The 18,140-nt window shown below is 37.2% G+C and overlaps 1 protein-coding gene and 1 non-coding gene across 12 annotated transcripts in view; both read left to right on the top strand.

Annotated features, from left to right (window-relative positions):
• LOC133521066 (disintegrin and metalloproteinase domain-containing protein 11) overlaps positions 1-18,140 on the top strand; it is an 813,047-nt gene that overhangs the window by 660,287 nt on the left and 134,620 nt on the right. The window lies entirely within an intron of this gene.
• Positions 16,746-16,818, top strand: Trnan-auu (transfer RNA asparagine (anticodon AUU)). Its single transcript has one exon. It is a non-coding gene; the product is annotated as a tRNA-Asn (tRNA).

The raw sequence follows: 18,140 nt of genomic DNA, 5'->3' as shown, positions 1-18,140 counted from the left end.
TTGGGAATTTAACACGTATAAACTAAGCTGAATTCTATATATCGTAGTAAAATTGTAGCAGATTAAATATCTGTCTTTGATGACCTGTCTGGCCTAGTGGGGTAGTGAACCTGCTTATTGAAGCCAATAGTAGGTTCAGATCCTGGTAAGGGCATTTATTCGTGTCATAACAACGGATGTTTGTTTCTTAGTCACGGGTGTTTTCAATGTATTTAAGTATTTATATATATTTAGATATTATTTTTACATATTGTTTTCTATGTACCCACAACACAAGCCTTATTAAAATTACCGTAGTACAAAGTCACGTTGTGGAATAATGTCCAATAATGTTCATTTATTTATTCCTTTTTTGATTAACAGTGGTACAAATATTTTTATTTAATTTTGTCTATTTATTTTCAGTATTTCAGTCTAACTATGATAGATTAATATATTGTAGGTTGTACTAAAATACTTTTATTATGAGACTGATCTATAAAATATAAAAAGAAGGTTGTTTCATAAAAAAAACGTCAACATAATGATTTAATGCGTCTCCCAAAATGTTTTCTTTTTAAGTTGGGTTTTATACCCTTAATTTCTTTTTATCAATTTTCAGCGTCTTACTATATTATTTTTTGTATTAAGACTGTTTGTTGCCTGAATGAATAAATAAAAAAACTTACAAATATATTTTGCACATATTTTTTAAAGATAGTTGAACGCACTCAAAACTACACGCTTTTCTCTTTTTCCATTTCGTTTCAAAACTACATCCTCCGCATTTTAAAATCCTCGCAAATTCCACAAAGAAACCGAGTAACAAATTACTGAAGTCTAGGAGAACTAATTTCACAAATATTTTATTCTCTGACGCAGGACGGGACTGATCCTCTTACTACTTAATCTGCTTGTGGACAAAACACTAACACCCTGTGTATACGGATAAAAGATATGTACACTTATGTGGTCAAAGATTTTGAGTATACAGGATAATAATAATAGCCCATTTCGGGGGCGAAAACGTACCATTGCTAGTGATTGAGCAAATATTGACTCAGTGTTATCGATATCGATACCAAGCATTTCTTACCCATTGTAAACACTGGGACACTTTGTTTCTCCATTTTAGGATAAAAAAACTCGTGATTTCGAGTACAAATAACATAAAAAAGCACAAATAAAAAAGTTAGTGTACAATTTTCCATAAAATAGCCCAAAAATGGTGTTAAATAAAACAAATTTGTGAAGCCATCCTGTATTTGAACGCACACATACGTGATATCTATATGTTCATTTAAGTGTGTGTAGAGGATAGGAGGATAGTTATACTGAAAAGACTTCTTATTTCCACAAAATATGCAAAATATGTTATTAAAAAGTTTGCATACTATTTTATCTAAAATATAAATATCATACTTATTCGATTGCTACCATAAATATTCAACTTGAATTTTATAAAACATAATTTTACACAAACCGACCTTGTCCCACAGAAGCTTATTATTAGGCTTCTGTTATGGGTCCTAGACGACGATATATGTAATATATAGAGGAAAAGAAAACTATAATTCAGGAACAAATATCCGTAATATGGCTTACCGCGATTCGAACCTGGGACCTCCTGATCTTGCCTACGGCAAGGTTCCTACCAACTAAGATTAGGAGACCGTTAATCTGACCTTGAATAACCACTTTATTTTAGTCTAACATAGCACAACACATCTAAAGGAACTTGTTCTAGATGTTTATCGTAACATTTACGACAAAATATCTTCGACTCAACCACGCAATTACCCTCACACTGATAAAAGGTAATAAGACGGTATAATGCTCGTACCTTTACGACTTTTTGGTTTTGAAGTATATCAGTGAACGCGTGAGTACAATAATTTCAAAGGAAAGGACCTTCGGTTTTAGTTTAGATTGCGATTAATCCAATGCAAACAAATATGTTTAATGTTAAATTTACCGAGTGCCGTAGGGACATAAAAGGTTCTCGAATTGACCTTGAACCGGACAAAATATAAATCGACACACGAGCAGCCCTATTCGAACTTTAAAATAGGTACGTCAAATATTAGGTCTAGATACGATATGGATCGGATATGTCAGTGTCAAAAGTGACGTTTCTTCAAACAAAAACGTTATTTTTGACATTGAAATATCCGACCGATATTGTATCTAAACCTAATATTTGACGTATGTTAAAGTTCGAATTAGACAGTCTGGACATCGGGCATCGGCCTTTAGAAAGATCTTTGGGGGAGGCCCAAATGCAGCAGTTGACTTCTTATGCAAGACCTAGTAGAAGGTATCTGACGTCATCAAATATATTGGAACGCAGAATGATGCCAAAACCTGAACAATACACCGTGGGTCCATATAGCCCGACAAATTTTAAAGGTCTATTTTTGACCGCATTTAGAGACTAATATGTCATACAAAATTCTGAAATCAGTCTTGTTTTAGAGATAATGATAATTCTTGTGAAAATCTATTTCCTTTATACCTCAGTGAAAACGCCTTTTTGGCTGCGAGACTGCGACGCTGCCACTATGTGACTTGGTTTAGACATTTAAAGGAAAGTCGCAAAATTTATCTGTAAAAAAAAACTTTACTTATACGTTGCAATGTTTTTTTCGCCAATATGTAAAAAGAAATGATATGTAGTATGCAGAAACATACACACACATGCAATAAAGCTTTTTTTGTGCCAATTTTGACCAAAAGTCATGTAACATTTTTGCTGCTTATGATCTCAGGATCTCAGTTGTATGAGCCCACGGTGTATATATAACATATTTATGTGTTAAAATAATTGTGAGCACATTGGCCGCTCCGATATCAAGCCTTAAGAAAAGAGCGTACTCCCATATTAAAGGCCGGTCTTTGCAGCCCCTCTAGTGTTAGTGATGGTAATGGCTTACCACCAGGCGATTCGTCCGCTCGAATAATCATATAATATATGATATCAACTGGTGGTAGCGCCACGCCGTAGTGAAACTAACGTGACGTCACGTCACGCAAAGCTGTTCACGCCAGCGTACTTTATTGCTAATCAGGTGAAACATGCGACGTCAAGCAAAATGAGTAGGAATTAACGTTGAAATTTAAATAAGTACGGTCAAGTTCAAAACCGTCAAGAAAAACCCTATGGTGTAACCGTAACCTTAATGTATGAACTCGTACTAAACACTAATCAATATGTAAATAGACCGATAAATGACGTATACTAATGCACTGACGAATGATAAGAAAAGGACAGGAGATTTAAAATCAAGTTCGTATAAATCTACTTATCCATCTCTTTCTCATTTTTTATATTGCTCCACGCCTAATGCAACGAAACTGAATCAAATCAGTATAATAAAATTATGATCCGATCCGAAGAATGAGATTCGATAACGATAAGTTCTCATTTAGATATCGTTTGTATGTCGTATAGTTGACAGTAGCAGCTCGATTCGGGCAACCAATGTCACTTTGACGTTAGAAATATCGTAGATAGATCTTACTGGCATCATAGCGGAATCGAAATAAACGTCAAATTTGACATGTCATTTAGTTATCGATCTTTTAAAGATATTTCCAAGATCTTAAACATGTCATACGATAACGATAATCCTGGTTTAGTTATGCTCTCATTTAGCTATCGTTTGTATGTCGTATAATTGACAGAAGCAGCTCGATTCGGCAACCAATGTCACTTTGACGTTAGAAATATCGTAGATAGATCTTATTGGGATCACAGCGGAATCGAAATAAACGTCAATTTTGACATATCGTTTAGTTATCGATTTTTCCAATATCTTAAACGTGTCTTAATCATTCTTCGAATCGGGCCGTTAATCATTAATCATACGATATACAAAGGATATCTAAATGAGAACTTATCTAAACCAGAACTTATCGTTATCGTATCTCATTTTCCGAAACGGTCCAAATATCAATATCACATTATATCATACATTCACAATTAAATCATACATTAGTATTAAATTCGTAGCTCCGCAATCACAGTACATCGGCTACGAAGTTTCGCAGCTCGCAGCTCGCTACGCGGCTCGTAGCCGTGGCGTAATGAATAGTGTGTCTGTGTCAGGCTGAATCGATAGTTGGGAATGGCAACTCATCCTGCTTGCGGGCGCGGTGTGGTATGCTGATGGCAGACTGGTTTATCATTTTTTTTTTAATTAGATGATATATAAATTGAAATACCTAGAAACATACATGATTCCTAATATAATATTATACATGCGAATGTAACTCTGTCTTTCTGTCTGTCTGTTAACCATTCACGCTTAAACCGCTGAACCGATGAAGAAGAATAGTTTTTATCGATCATCATCATCATTTCACGTAGATGAAGTCGCGAGCAATTGCTATTTAATATCCGAATGGTTTATGAAATAAGGACTGTCATGCATCTGCCACTTTATCTAGTACACTTATAGTTGGTAGTGACCCTTATTATACTCCTAATGCTTCCAGGTTCGAATCCCAGTACAGGTATATATTGAGCACTGAGAGATGTCTATAAGTCCAATCATTATTGGGTCTAAGGCGCATTCTTAAAGTCAAATGGCATGACTGTCAAGTGAAGAAGACTGCTAGGTACCTGTCATCTTAAAAGCAGTTTCCCACAAACGCATGTCCTTTAGGTCATCATAAATAAATTAAAAATTGAAATACCTACAAGCATACCTACGACAAAAAACAAACGTTTTACAACAGGTGCCCTCAAATTCCTGACGTACATTTATTTAATTGCAGAATATTGATTCTAGGAGGAAAAATAATGACAGGTAGGAAGTTCCCATATCGATAAATTAAATTATGGATACTTCACCTTAATACTAATGATCGCTGGGGGTGATTCGTTTGTAACTGCATATTATTTGTAATTATTATGTTGTGGTAGATGATAAAATTTACCCAATGTGTATTTTACTCGTATATGATCGCTAGGTTAGAAAATAATTAGTAAAGTTTAAAAATCCCTATAAAATAAACAAGTAAGAAATTGAGATATTATTTGGTTTCGTGTTCATACTATTAATACAATTATAATAAAAAAAACTTAAAAAAAAAGAGTTCCACAAATTTGTTAGTTTTATCAAAAAACCTTCAACCAAAAAAACTATAATTAATATTCGTAAATCACTAATGACAACGTCTTTTTAATTAACAACGTAATGTATTATTATATTTTTACAAAAAAAAAATTGCAGCCATCACTAGTACATGAGAGAACCATCTATAATTGAGTTTATTGATATAGGAACTCGGACCTGTCATTAAATTTTGTCCCTAAAACCGGATGTCTGTTTACTTGTGTAAACAGAATGAATATTTATAAATAAATGTTTTCGATAACAAGCTTTTAGATTGATATTGTTGAAAACCGACACCGCTCAATCAAGCTACAATAAACATTAATGGACAAAACAATTTAAACTTCCAAATCTGTATCAGTTTTCGTCGTTCTATTATTTGTTTTGCTGACAAAGTAATGTAGGTATTTATATTTCTTTAATGAGTTTTCTGACATTTTGGTGAAAGGCACAAGTTATTCAATTATTGAATTAGAGCAAATACTTATACAATGTCTACTTTTGACCAGCTTCGCTGAATTTTGATTGTATGCCGTAAGGTATTATTTAATATTTCGTTATATTTTATTGTTTTTTCTTTTTGTATTTGTAATTGATGCAGTGATTATTACGTATAAAATATTTAATAATTTGAATAACGTTATGATATTGTTACTTAGTTGACTGGTCAAGAATTCCGCGTAGAAGTAAGTCCGCCTTTCGAAACTGTATATTCCTACTGTACAATAAAGTTTAAGTAAAAAATGTTTGTTCAATTAAATTTTCCTTCTTATTACCAAAAAATTACAATAAAATGCCAACAAGCTTAATTTGATCAGCGCCAGCTACATACAACACCACAACCAACCCGTTCTCTGTCCGCCTTTAGATCTTTATCAATCAATTATCTAGATTCAACGATAGCGCATCCAAAGCTACAGGACTAGTCCTCTCCCCCATCCTCGTCTAATACAGGCGAAAGAGGGGGTAAACTAGATTGCGAGAGGGATCAAGCTATGGTGGTTACAGTAGTGATGTGGTGTTTTGTCGACTCAATATTGGGTTTAGCAGTATACTGGAGGCTCTTTTGATATATTTATTTGCTGATTAATAATTTACATGCCGTCTCATGAAGCTATAGATTTGGGCCCCTCATCTGTAGGTGTATTCTGATTATAATAATAGGTTATGAATTTGATCTGGACTCGTTATAGATATAAATAAATAAATATAGGACATTATTACACAAATTGACTAAATCCCACAGTAAGCTGAATCAGGCTTGTGTTATAGGTACCTAAAGAACGATATATATAATATTTAATTATAAATACTTAAATACATAGAAAACCCCACGACTCAGAAACAAGTATCCGTGTTCATCACACAAATATATGCTCTTACCAGGATTTGAACCCGGAACCATCAGCTTCAAAGGCAGGGTCACTCCCCACTAGGCCAGACCGGTTGGCAAATGGATATGACATGACAGTGTAAAAAGTGACGTATCTGGGTGACGAACACTGACAGATCATATATTCATCATCATCTGAGGCATTAACCTGAGCCTGGTCAAGCAAATCTGTCCAGTCCGATCTATCCGTGGCTTTCCTTCTCCATCTTGTCACTCCTAAGGTCCTGATATCCTGGTATACGCCATTCAACTATCTGAGCCTGGGCCTGCCTTTACCATTGTGGCTCTCCGGTCGGCCATCTAGAAGGCGTTTGGATACTCTGGCCTCGTCCATCCGTAACACGTGCCCTGCCCATCGCAGGCGTCCGATCTTTATGGTCTTAATGACGTTAGGCTCATTGTACATTTGATATAGCTAGTGGTTATAACGCGTTCGCCATCTCTCATCCTCCATTACACCTCCGAAAATGCGTCTTAGTATTTACACGCAAATACTAACAAGGAATTCTCGTATTTTTTCATCATATAATATCCATAAGAAATCCAAATCAACAACAACAAGTTGTTACATCTTAATCGGGCCCCCGGTCTTTAAATAAAGGGGAAAAGGGCATTGGATGTACATCAAACTGGGTCAAATAATTTTCAATAATGTTAATATCCAAAGACGAAAATGAGGACTACTTGTATATGGAAAGGCGATTTCGCGCGACCGTCCACTTTCGTCTAAATAAGAGATTTCTTGCCAGCAAGTAAGCCTGCAGTTCGGTCAACCACTGATATTTAACATGAAAAGTGGCTAACAAGAAGCTAGAAGCACAAAACAAGAACGCGAAGTGTACAGATATATCTTCTGTATGGAAAAGTATATCATGCTTGCAAATACTATTGTCGTGTTGTTTTACCTGCTACATATACTACTCGTATATACATAATAATATACTGTTGATGTTCACTAAATAATGTTAACATATTTTTCGACTCAAATCTTCTATGTTCAATTTCAATGTCAAATCTTCTATGTGCGTGATATTTATGTTATTTTATCTTCTTAATGTACACAACTTGTAACCGAAAAGCCAAGCTTTACTTTACTTTATTTTGATTATTTTTATTAACATTCATGGGTACTCTCACTTTGGCGAAGTTAACACATTGTTATGGTAGTTATAAAACCTTAATCACCTAGGTGGTATCCTTAGTTTTAATATTGTAAGATTGAATTGAATTTCTTTTTAATTTCGTGCCATGTAAACACGTTTATTTTCGTCCATGTTTTGCACTGATGCTAGTAAGTAATAAACTAATAAATAGTCTTGTTATCGTTGTTGTCTGTATCTATCAGCACGCGTACGACATGGCCTCTTTTCTCATCATGACGTCTCGCCGGCAGACTAGATGGCGTTGATCGCCGCCCTTTCGCCGCCGCAAAGCCGCGTTCAGTTTTATGTTTATGCCGTGTCGTACAGCTGCGTTCGTGACCCACAAATGGTCTCGCCGGAAGATCAGCGCTGACTTTTGGGTTAGCATTAATGCTGAGGCGGGACCATTTCGTGGTAAACTATTTATTTATTCTATGTTTCTTTCTTTTGTTATGTTGTTATACTTTTGTATGTCATAGTTTATCACGAATAAATGCTAAATGCTAAATGCTATGATGATTTCTGAATTTGAACCACTGCCCGATGTTTGATTAAGCTTAAGTTGAAAGTTTCCAATAACAATGGCAATACAATAACTTTGCAATAACCCAGTCTCATTGTCCACCCAAACTTCAATCTATAGACCGTTAAATTGTTCACTTTTTCTACAATAGTCCCAATGCCTGCTGCGACCAGTTCATGGGTGTCTATTGTTGCGCCTGTGAACGGGTTCCAGCACGCATTCTACATGACATTAAAGCTCTTCAAGGAGCCTCTACGTGTTGAATCTATATCCCCACGCAAGCCTTTCAAAAGACCGTGATTTATAGGCCCATTGCATTTCACATGCAAGGAGATGGCAATACAATAATATTTAAAGCATGGAATAATATGGTAATGCAGTAGGCAGATGGACAATTTAACCTTTTTTGCGATAAAAGGCAACTTCATCAAGTTTTTTTAGTTCAAAAAGGATTAGTTAGGCATACAGAGACCATGAGGTACTGTGAACAAAAGACAGTATGTATTGAAAAAAAATTCAGTGTTCTTAATTTGAAACAATTCAGTGTTGCGGGTGTCCATGAGCGACGGTAATGGCTTACAGGCAGGTTATTCGTCTTCTGGTTTGCGTTCTATAACATAAAAAACGACTAAGAAACCGATATCGATAGATACCTAAATTTATCGACATCCATCCCTATTGTCCCCTCACTAGCTGACTTCTTCGCGATAAGCCAGCGTCCATTGTCTCCGTGATTTGTGGCTGATAACGCCGGCCGCTCCTTTTGTGCGATAACACATCGATTTTTGATCCAACCCTTATTTATACGGGGCTTATTCGGCTGCGTTAGGCAGGCAGTTGCTCGTGGGTGGCAAAAAGAACAGCATTTTAACTTTTCATATACTACGGCTTCGTGCAGCGACCCGAAGTGGATCTTGGCCTCCGACACCAAAGATCGCCATGCTTTTCTGTCCAAAGCCGTTTCTGTCCAGTTGACGGCGCCGAGTTCGCTAAGGTATTTTTGCACTTCGTCTCTCCAGCGGTACCTAGGACGTCCAGACGGTCTTCAACGGGACGGGTTTTATATAAAATTACTAAATAAGATTCAATCTCCTTCACATGTGACTTAACTCGTTTGTGTGGCATGATCTCTTCCTGCGCTGCCGTCGCGGAAATTATCAAAACTCGAGTTTGTTTTGTAATTCACACACATTAGCACTTATTGGGACCGTGCGAAGTGCATGGTGGGGGTAAGTAAAGCGATCCCAGCGCATAAGATGGTAAAAATTTGAACTAACTGCGGATAGCGTCTTTAACATTTCGTACAATTATATGGCTCGTAATGAAACTTTGATTTACGATTACTCCTGAAATATTTACTTAAATTGTATGATGTAAGGGACCATTGTAATCTGTATGAAATGCTTAATATAACTAACGTATTTATTTTGATAATTGTTAATAATGTATCCATGTAAATAGCTTTGCAAATGCCACATATTACGTGATATTTTTCTAGAAGTTAAGAATTGATATTGTAAGTTATCCTTAAAAGATAGACATTCAACATCGCGGACTTTTTTGTAGACCTATGAATGAAAAACAACCCCACCATACATTGTGTTGTTATAGCTCAAACGGATTAGGCAGCGTTTTCGATTAAAGCTCCTAGCCAGCGTGATTTTTTCCGACAACATCGTTATATTTCAAACAATTTACACAAATCCTTAACAAGTTATATACTTAAACCTTCCTCAAGAATCACTCTATTGATAGATGAAAGTCGTATGAAAATCCGTTCAGTAGTTTTTAGTTTTGGAGTAGTTTTATAAGATGTAGTGAATTGACGTTTTCCCCTAGACTTGCGGACACTAGGTTGCGTGACAGTCGTGCTCGCTCCCAATAGATCCGTTAGTCAACTAAAGCATTACTCACGCTAAAACGGACCGGGCCCGGAACAAGGCTTCCGACACTTCTTTTTCTATGACAGGTGTGCCGGTGATCACGTGATGTTTCTATAGAAAACTGAAGTGTCGGACGCCAGGGCCCGGATGCTTTAATAGCCTTCGTTCGTGTAAAATATATTTTGAGGAAATCGATCGGTTAGCCTATTAAAATGCGTATTTTAAAATGGCCTCGGTAATGGTCGCCGTATTTGATAAACCGGTAATAGGAGCCGTTACCTTTCTCAATTTGTTCTCATGTTACTCGGAACTCAGAAAAAGTCAGAAAATTGCTGTACGAATGTTGTCAAAATGAGATTATGAGTGTCATCCGGAACACCGGCTTTCTGTGGACATTAGAAAATAATTATACTCCTACAAAATATCCTCCACACAAAATTCAAAAGCAGAAGTTAACCTATAAGGATAAAATACGAAATTTAAGCTCAAAAGTCGGTTTAATTTTTGAAAAACACAACCTTGTCTCATATAAAAAAATGACTCAACAGCGTTCATCAGCCAGAGAGGTAGCACACGGCGACATTTTTGCAGCGATTCAGTAACGCGTTTCGTGAACGCTCGACTGAATCGTGACCAGTGGCCCCTTGTCGCGTTTGAAACCCGCGAGAGAAGGGATACGTAGCGATACAAACGTGCATCTGTCGCGATGCAGTCGCGCTTTTTTACGTTCGTTTCTGCATCGATGCAATTGCATTGATTCAGCATAGCTTACGTGCTTAGGTACAGTACATTTCTTCACCTTAATCCGTTGCGATAAGGTGAAAAAATGTATACATATTTATGAACTCGACTGTAACGTGTAACGTTTTGGTTTTTATCTTGTAGTGTTGTTGGCCCCATGAAGAACTCTCTTCCTTTACCCAGACTTGGGACCGGCAGTGCGCGAGACGCAACACAGGCGGAGATTATAAACTTACCAAGATTTGCAAAAAAAGCGGTGGTGGCTGAGTGGATATGACGTCCGACTTTCAATCCGGAGGTCGTGGGTTCAAATCCTGGCTCGGAACTTATGTACGAAATATCATTTGATATTAACCACTAGCTTTTCGGTGAAGGAAAACATCGTGAGGAAACCTGCATACATCTGCGAAGAAATTCAAAGGTGTATGTGAAGTCCCCAATCCGCATTGGGCTACCGTGGGGACTATAGCCCGAGCCCTCTCGCGCATGAGAGGAGGCCTGTGCCCAGCAGTGGGACGTATATAGGCTGAATTATTTTTTATTATTATAAAATTTGCAAAAATTTAGAACAGTATAATGAAACGACCGACTAGCTAATCGGTACCACGCACCAAATTAAATCGAATCAAATCATCACGCCTTTTGAACCCAAAGAAACCACCTCAGATTACATTGTACCAAATCTCAAAAATATTAAAATTCACAAAAAACTTTCAAACAATGACCAACAGTTAACAAGTGGCAAAAACCTTCCCAATAAGCTGACAACGGAATTGCCGCAAAAGGATAATCCTGAAATCCACCCTTTGCTGCCATCCGTGATTTCCATTGTGACTGAAACGCTTTGGGGGCTCGTTAACAGGAAAAAAAGCCTAATTTGTAGACTCGTTATATTTTTAACGACGACGGTCTGTCATCGGTTAATTACCTTCGTTGCGTTATATGATATTGTTCGAGCTGGATTTCGATTATCTTAATTTTTACGAACTGTGCGGCTGGCACCTGTTTGACGCTGACATATTCGCTAGCGTGAGAGTTACTTACTTTCTATACATCTCGCTCATTAGTACGAACAAGATGCATAGAAAGTAAGTTAAAGCCTGACCAGTAATATATGATCACGCGTCATGTTGCGGAATTTCTATGGAACTAAATTTTTGATACTAAACTGATCACCCTATACATGAGAATAACAGCGCCCTCTTGACAATGATCATATACTTCTGGGCTTTACGGACGTTAGCGAAAATATCAGTTGGACGCTGCTAAGACAGTCGTGGTAACTACAAGGCACATATTTCTTCTCATTGAATAAGATGATCGTTAAGCCATAGTAAAGTAAAGGGGGTCACCTCTTTCTGCAGTTGACTGTAATCACGCTATTATGTGGTGCAAACTGGGATTTGAACCCACTACCTATCCGGAGCCATGATCAGAGTACAGCTACAGAATACTATTAATAAATTTGGTCTGATTTGAAAATGATTGTAATCGAACTTTGTCAATATCGGCACATTCAGAATTCAGGCTATCTACCTAGCTTCGTACGATCCAGTCTAAAATATATGTAAACAATTTTGAATTCTATTCCCCAGACATAAGTTTCTAAATGTATAGTTATTTTTAGACACGGCAACTCATCGCGTGTAAATCCCCCGGTCCCCCAGCAATTTTCACAAATTTGTTCGCTTGAGTTTTCCTCTTCGATGTACGGGGATTGTGCCACAGACTACCTATCAGAAGCTGCATTGTCAAATGTTTAGGTTGAGGCACTTTTATGATATATTTTATTGACAAAAATTTATTTTTTTGTCAAAATAATTGTAGACATCTTATAACTCCTGTGTCCATCATTAGATCAGCTCGATGGTCCCATAATATTGCATTATCACCAAATTTACATACATATGTGAATTTTCAACTCAATAGAATAATGGGCAGTGTGTCTTATTTAGCTTGCGAGATTTAACTCGAACTTACATACATTGCAAGTTTTATAAAACCATGTAAAAAGTTCTTTCCCGTATGCCCCAACACTTTTTTTTTCCTGCAATAGTCCAAGTTGTACCCTAGAACTCTTTTTTTTAATAATAGTGGTTTAAGTGGATGTAAGCAAGTAACTAAATATTCTTTATTGGACCAACAACTATACATTTTACATACATGTAAAACTACAAATACATTTGAAAGTAAAATAGAACCAGGTAACAACAGGCGGTCTTATCGCTAAAAAGCGAACTCTTCCGGACAACCTTTACTACCTACAACCTACTACTTACCTTTGGTATAAGGAAGAAGCAACCCCTAACACTGAATCTCAAAGCTTGTAATTAATAATATAAGTGGAAGTTTCTTATTTACGTTTGACTAGAATGGAACTTTCACCGGGACCATTTCTCGAACGGTATTAGACTAATATTATTAGTCCACAAACTGTCAAATCGTATGGGTTACCATGACAACACTAATAATATTACTTTGCCTAATATGGTTCGAGAAATGGGCCCCAGGTCGCAAATGTGGACGCAGTTAACATGAACTGTTGTGCTCTACTGAATTCGTATGGAAGGGTAACAATGAGGTGTCATATATGATCTAGTAGGAGGTGATCTGGGGCTTTTACAGACTAAAAAATCTGGAACGAATTGGTTGCAGAGTTACGGGATTTTGGTTTTTAATTAGTTTAATGGGCAAAGTAAAGTTAAAATACTGGCTAGTAAAATAAACAGGATGTGAAAACTGTACTGGTTCTTCAACACATTCACAGCAAACGTTGCGCTACGCTCGAAGCCGAACTCAGCATTTTTTGCTTTGTAGAGGAAAGTGACTACAAACAAAGAACCTGCTTTCTCGGCACTCAATGTATTAAAAATCTTCTTCTTCAACCTAGCGTTTTCCCGGCCTAGCGCCAGGGACCGTTTTCCTACTTAATCTTCTCCACTTTGCCCGGTCTTCGGCATCCTCAGATGTGAGATTGTTCCCTTCTATGTCCGCTGTCACGACATCCAGCCAGCGCTTCTTAGGCCTACCGCGGCTGCGTGATCTAGGGCCTTGGACAGTGAGGTTGGGGCATCTATTTCCGACGTAGTCTACTGTTCTGCGGCTTATATGGCCATACCATCGGAGGCGACTATCCTGCAGCTTATCCGCTACGTCACAGATTCCGAGGCTGCCACAGATGTGTTTGAAAAAATTGCATTAGACTACCTCATAGTCTCATTTGATTTTAACTTGCAGGCCATTTCTAATAATATAATGTGATAGGTACTGATGTATAATTGTTGGTGCAATAAAGAATATTTACTTACTTACTGATCTAACATGGATCTGACATCATTCCAATCCAATCTCCATTAGAGGACCTGCCAAATTGCACATAATGTCAATCTTCACCCAAAAACGTCACTTTAGACAATGACAGATCAGTACCATATTTGAATGAGATCTAATAACTAAAACTTGAATCGGCCTGTGGATTTTATTTAAAAAATCTGGAACGAATTGGTTGTGGAGTTACGGGATTTTGGTTTTTAATTAGTTTAATGGGGAAAGATGCCAAAATGAAATTGAATGTGATATACGTGGAATTTCTCTGATGACACAGAACCCAAAGCTCTCCCCTCCTCCTTTCCCTGGTATTCATTACGATAGTTATGAAATAACAGGCAGTGACTCGCTCAGAGCAATTACAAGTTGCCGACATGAGCTGTGAACGTCTCCTTTTAAGGCCTAGTAGGTTTGGGCTTTTCTCTCACTCTCACTTAGCCTATACCATGCGTAATAATACCATACAAAATGCTCTAAACGATCCTACCTACCTATCTACATTGTTGGGCCAATCAGGGTTTCAAGTGTCGTTTGTGTACCTACCTATACTTTTAAGTACCTGTAATGTACATGTGAAATGCAATAAATAAATACAATAAAATAGTTTGTTAGAAGAACTATTGTACCACGTCATATATTATTATGGGTGCTTGGTATATGACCCATTATGGAAAGGGCTTACAAAAATGCATATTTGGTTAATTTAAATACTATAAAACTAGGATTCAAAGAGTGACCTATATAAACGTAACCATGGCAACGAGTGACAAGAAACAGTTGACTCACCCATGTGTATAGTAACGAGAGAAGTTTCTTCTATCCATTTCACATTCACACCTCAGAAACCTCCTGCTGGATTCAAAGAACCACGCCGGCTCTGGACTGGACGGGTTCGGCGGTGGCGGTGGGGGGTTAGGGCACTAAACCGATTTAGAACGGGAGTAGGAAACTGCGCCTAGCAATGGCACAAACGGGGCTGGAGCACATCTCCTGCGATTGCGGTCACACCAAGCAGACGATTGACCACGTGGTATTTGAGTACCCCCTCACTAAATACCCAGGACACGCAGAAGACTTCAAGACCATCTCCTATACAGCAGCTGCCTACCTGAAGCGGGCAAAAATTTAAAACACTAACTGATCTACATTTATATTTTTTATTAATTTTGACCATTTATTGATCCAGTGGTGTAGAATATGCCATACGATAAATAAATAAATAAATAGTAAAGAGTGCAATCAGTTGTATCTTCTATTTCAACTCGCCCGCGGATAAGTCAGCGTACATCTGCGCGGACATTAAATAAATTGGTTCCGTGGGCCGCTAAGCCTGCACTCGACGTAATGACGCCGCGCTGACAGATCCGATGGGATGCCGAAAAATGTGCCGCCACTTAACAATAGATATACGTGTGTTCAATATTCGTGTAGTACCTGAAAATACAGTACTAGTGGAATTTATTCGACGGCGTAACGTGACGTACGCGTTTGCGTTAAGTCTCATTTTGTATGGAATTTTGAGTTTCCAAAACGTTCCGCATGGCGCGCTGTTTCTAAATCCCATAATGAATGAGACTTAACGCAAACGCGTACTTCACGTTACGAAATCGAAATAATTTACACTAGGGGCTCCGATGGCGTTACGCAATCCGTGAAAAATGTGCGTTGACCCCCTCTTAACGGTTATACACGGCGTTTTTTTAAAGTCCGTTAATTTCAAGGGTGTGCACCGTTTGGAGCTTAAATTAAGCAACTTCCTCAAAAAACTGGTGTTCTAATTAACTCCATTTCGGAGATAATTAATGATTTATTTTTATCTAACAAGGCTGATACGAGCGTGTACTGTCTGAGGGATTGATTACATATTGTTTAGGTTTTATGAAAAAAAATAACTATGCCATTCACTCTCTTTAAATGTACTTTTCATTTCATTTCATTTATTTCATGCAAAAAACCATGGTTATGAAAGGTGTTACATAAAAAAATTATACTTAGCCATACCCCGAAGGTAACGGAGTTTTTAAAAATACACCGTGTATAAACATCGTTTCTGTTGGACATATAATAAATTGACAATTACAGTAAATAAAAGAAATAAAACTCCTAAATCCATGAAAATGAGATGTTAGAATTTTTTAACGTCTCCAGGAACGAAGTCGCGAGCGAAAGTTTATTATTATTACGAAGTCCGATTGCAAATTCATAAGCAATTGTAACAACACTAATATATTATACGTAAACTTTAACGAAACTACTAGATTTACAGGCGATACTCGTAGTATGATACATTAAGTAAGACTTCCAACACATTTAAATGATGTATTTCCAAATCCGTAACCACTTTGCTAAACAAATTTTAACTCCGCGCTCCGTGCGTCGCGATAGTATCGTCGGCAGAAAAGTCATTCTAAAGATTAGCTAATCATCATGATAAAATGAAAAGTGGAAAAATTACTGCCTTGAGTGAGACTTGAACTCACGGCCTCTGGAAAAATAATTTAGTATGGGTAGCACAGTTACTGGTGAATTTCCAATATGACTTGGAACTCCGGTAGTCTAAGTGTAATGTTCTTACGGTAGATGTCGCTAGGGTCCCCTAGACCCATATGGTGGGAAAATTTGCTGCCTATGGATGAGGTCTTGGTGGCTCAGATGGGAGAGCGCTGGAATATTGATCCAGAGGCCGTGAGTTCAAGTCTCACCCAAGGCAGTAATTTTTCCACTTTTAAATTGACGACCGGTTTGGCCTAGTGGGTAGTGACCCTGCCTACGAAGCTGATGGTCCCGGGTTCAAATCCTGGTAAGGGCATGTATTTGTGTGATGAGCATGGATATTTGTTCCTGAGTCATGGGTGTTTTCTATGTATTTAAGTATTTATAGATATTTATATATTATATATATCGTTGTCTAAGTACACTCAACACAAGCCTTATTGAGCTTACTGTGGGACTTAGTCAATTTGTGTAATAATGTCCTATAAAAAAAAAAAAAAAAAAACAAAACAAAAAAAAAAAAATTCTAAGCTTAATAGCATCGTTTGCAGACGTTTCTGCTTATTAAAAAAAATAATCATCATGATATAACGAAAGACTGCTGTTATACGCCTTCCTTAATAAAATCTCTAACTTAAACTTTAGCTTAAAGATTTTCAAGACTCACTTACGGCCTGATTCGAAGAACGATTAAGAAATGTTTAAGATCTTTAAAAGATCGATAACTAGACGACATGTCAAAATTGACGTTTATTTCGATACTGCTGTGATCCCGATAAGATCTATCTACGATACTTCTAACGTCAAAGTGACATTGGTTGCCCGAATCGAGCTGCTTCTATCAATTATACGACGTACAAACGATATCTAAACGAGAACTTATCTTAACCAGAATTTATCGTTATTTAATGTTGACACTGCCTATTAGTTTTGGAACTGCATTGCCAATACAAGTATATTATTAATAAAAATAATAAATATGCTAAAACAGCAGGCGTATTATGGATGGCTTGATCCACGTGATAAAATAACCGTCACTTTTTGGTGTGAAGTGACGGAAACCATTTTACATGTTGTCACATAAATAAGAACGATCATCATATTCTTACAGGAACCTTATTTAAAAAAGTATATCCCGTGAAAAGTTACCGTACAACTTACGGCGGCTTACTTGTGCAGGCTTAATGCAGAAGGCATTCTCTACCAATCAACCAATGAGCTGAATCAAAAGATTAATTTGGGGCAGGGTCAGATATAGTCAATTGAAAAATATTGTAAAGAAAATATGGATCGGTTGTGAATTTATTTTTCTCTTCTCTTATTTTTACCGGTTCAAACCTGGATTTGTGTAGTGAGTATGTAAATCTTCATGAGGCTATCAGGTCAATTTGAACGTGCACTGACATCAAAGATATCATTTACTTATATATTAGAATATCTAAATATTAGAATCATATCAGTTCTTATTCGCGCGTTCATTTCGTTCAGACTTGTCCGCACAAGTATTAGTGTGAGCGAGACGCCCGCGTGAATTACGAG

Source organism: Cydia pomonella, chromosome 9 (assembly GCF_033807575.1).
Source record: "Cydia pomonella isolate Wapato2018A chromosome 9, ilCydPomo1, whole genome shotgun sequence".
Taxonomy (NCBI): Eukaryota; Metazoa; Arthropoda; class Insecta; order Lepidoptera; family Tortricidae; genus Cydia; species Cydia pomonella.
This window is presented reverse-complemented; position numbering and strand designations above follow the sequence as displayed.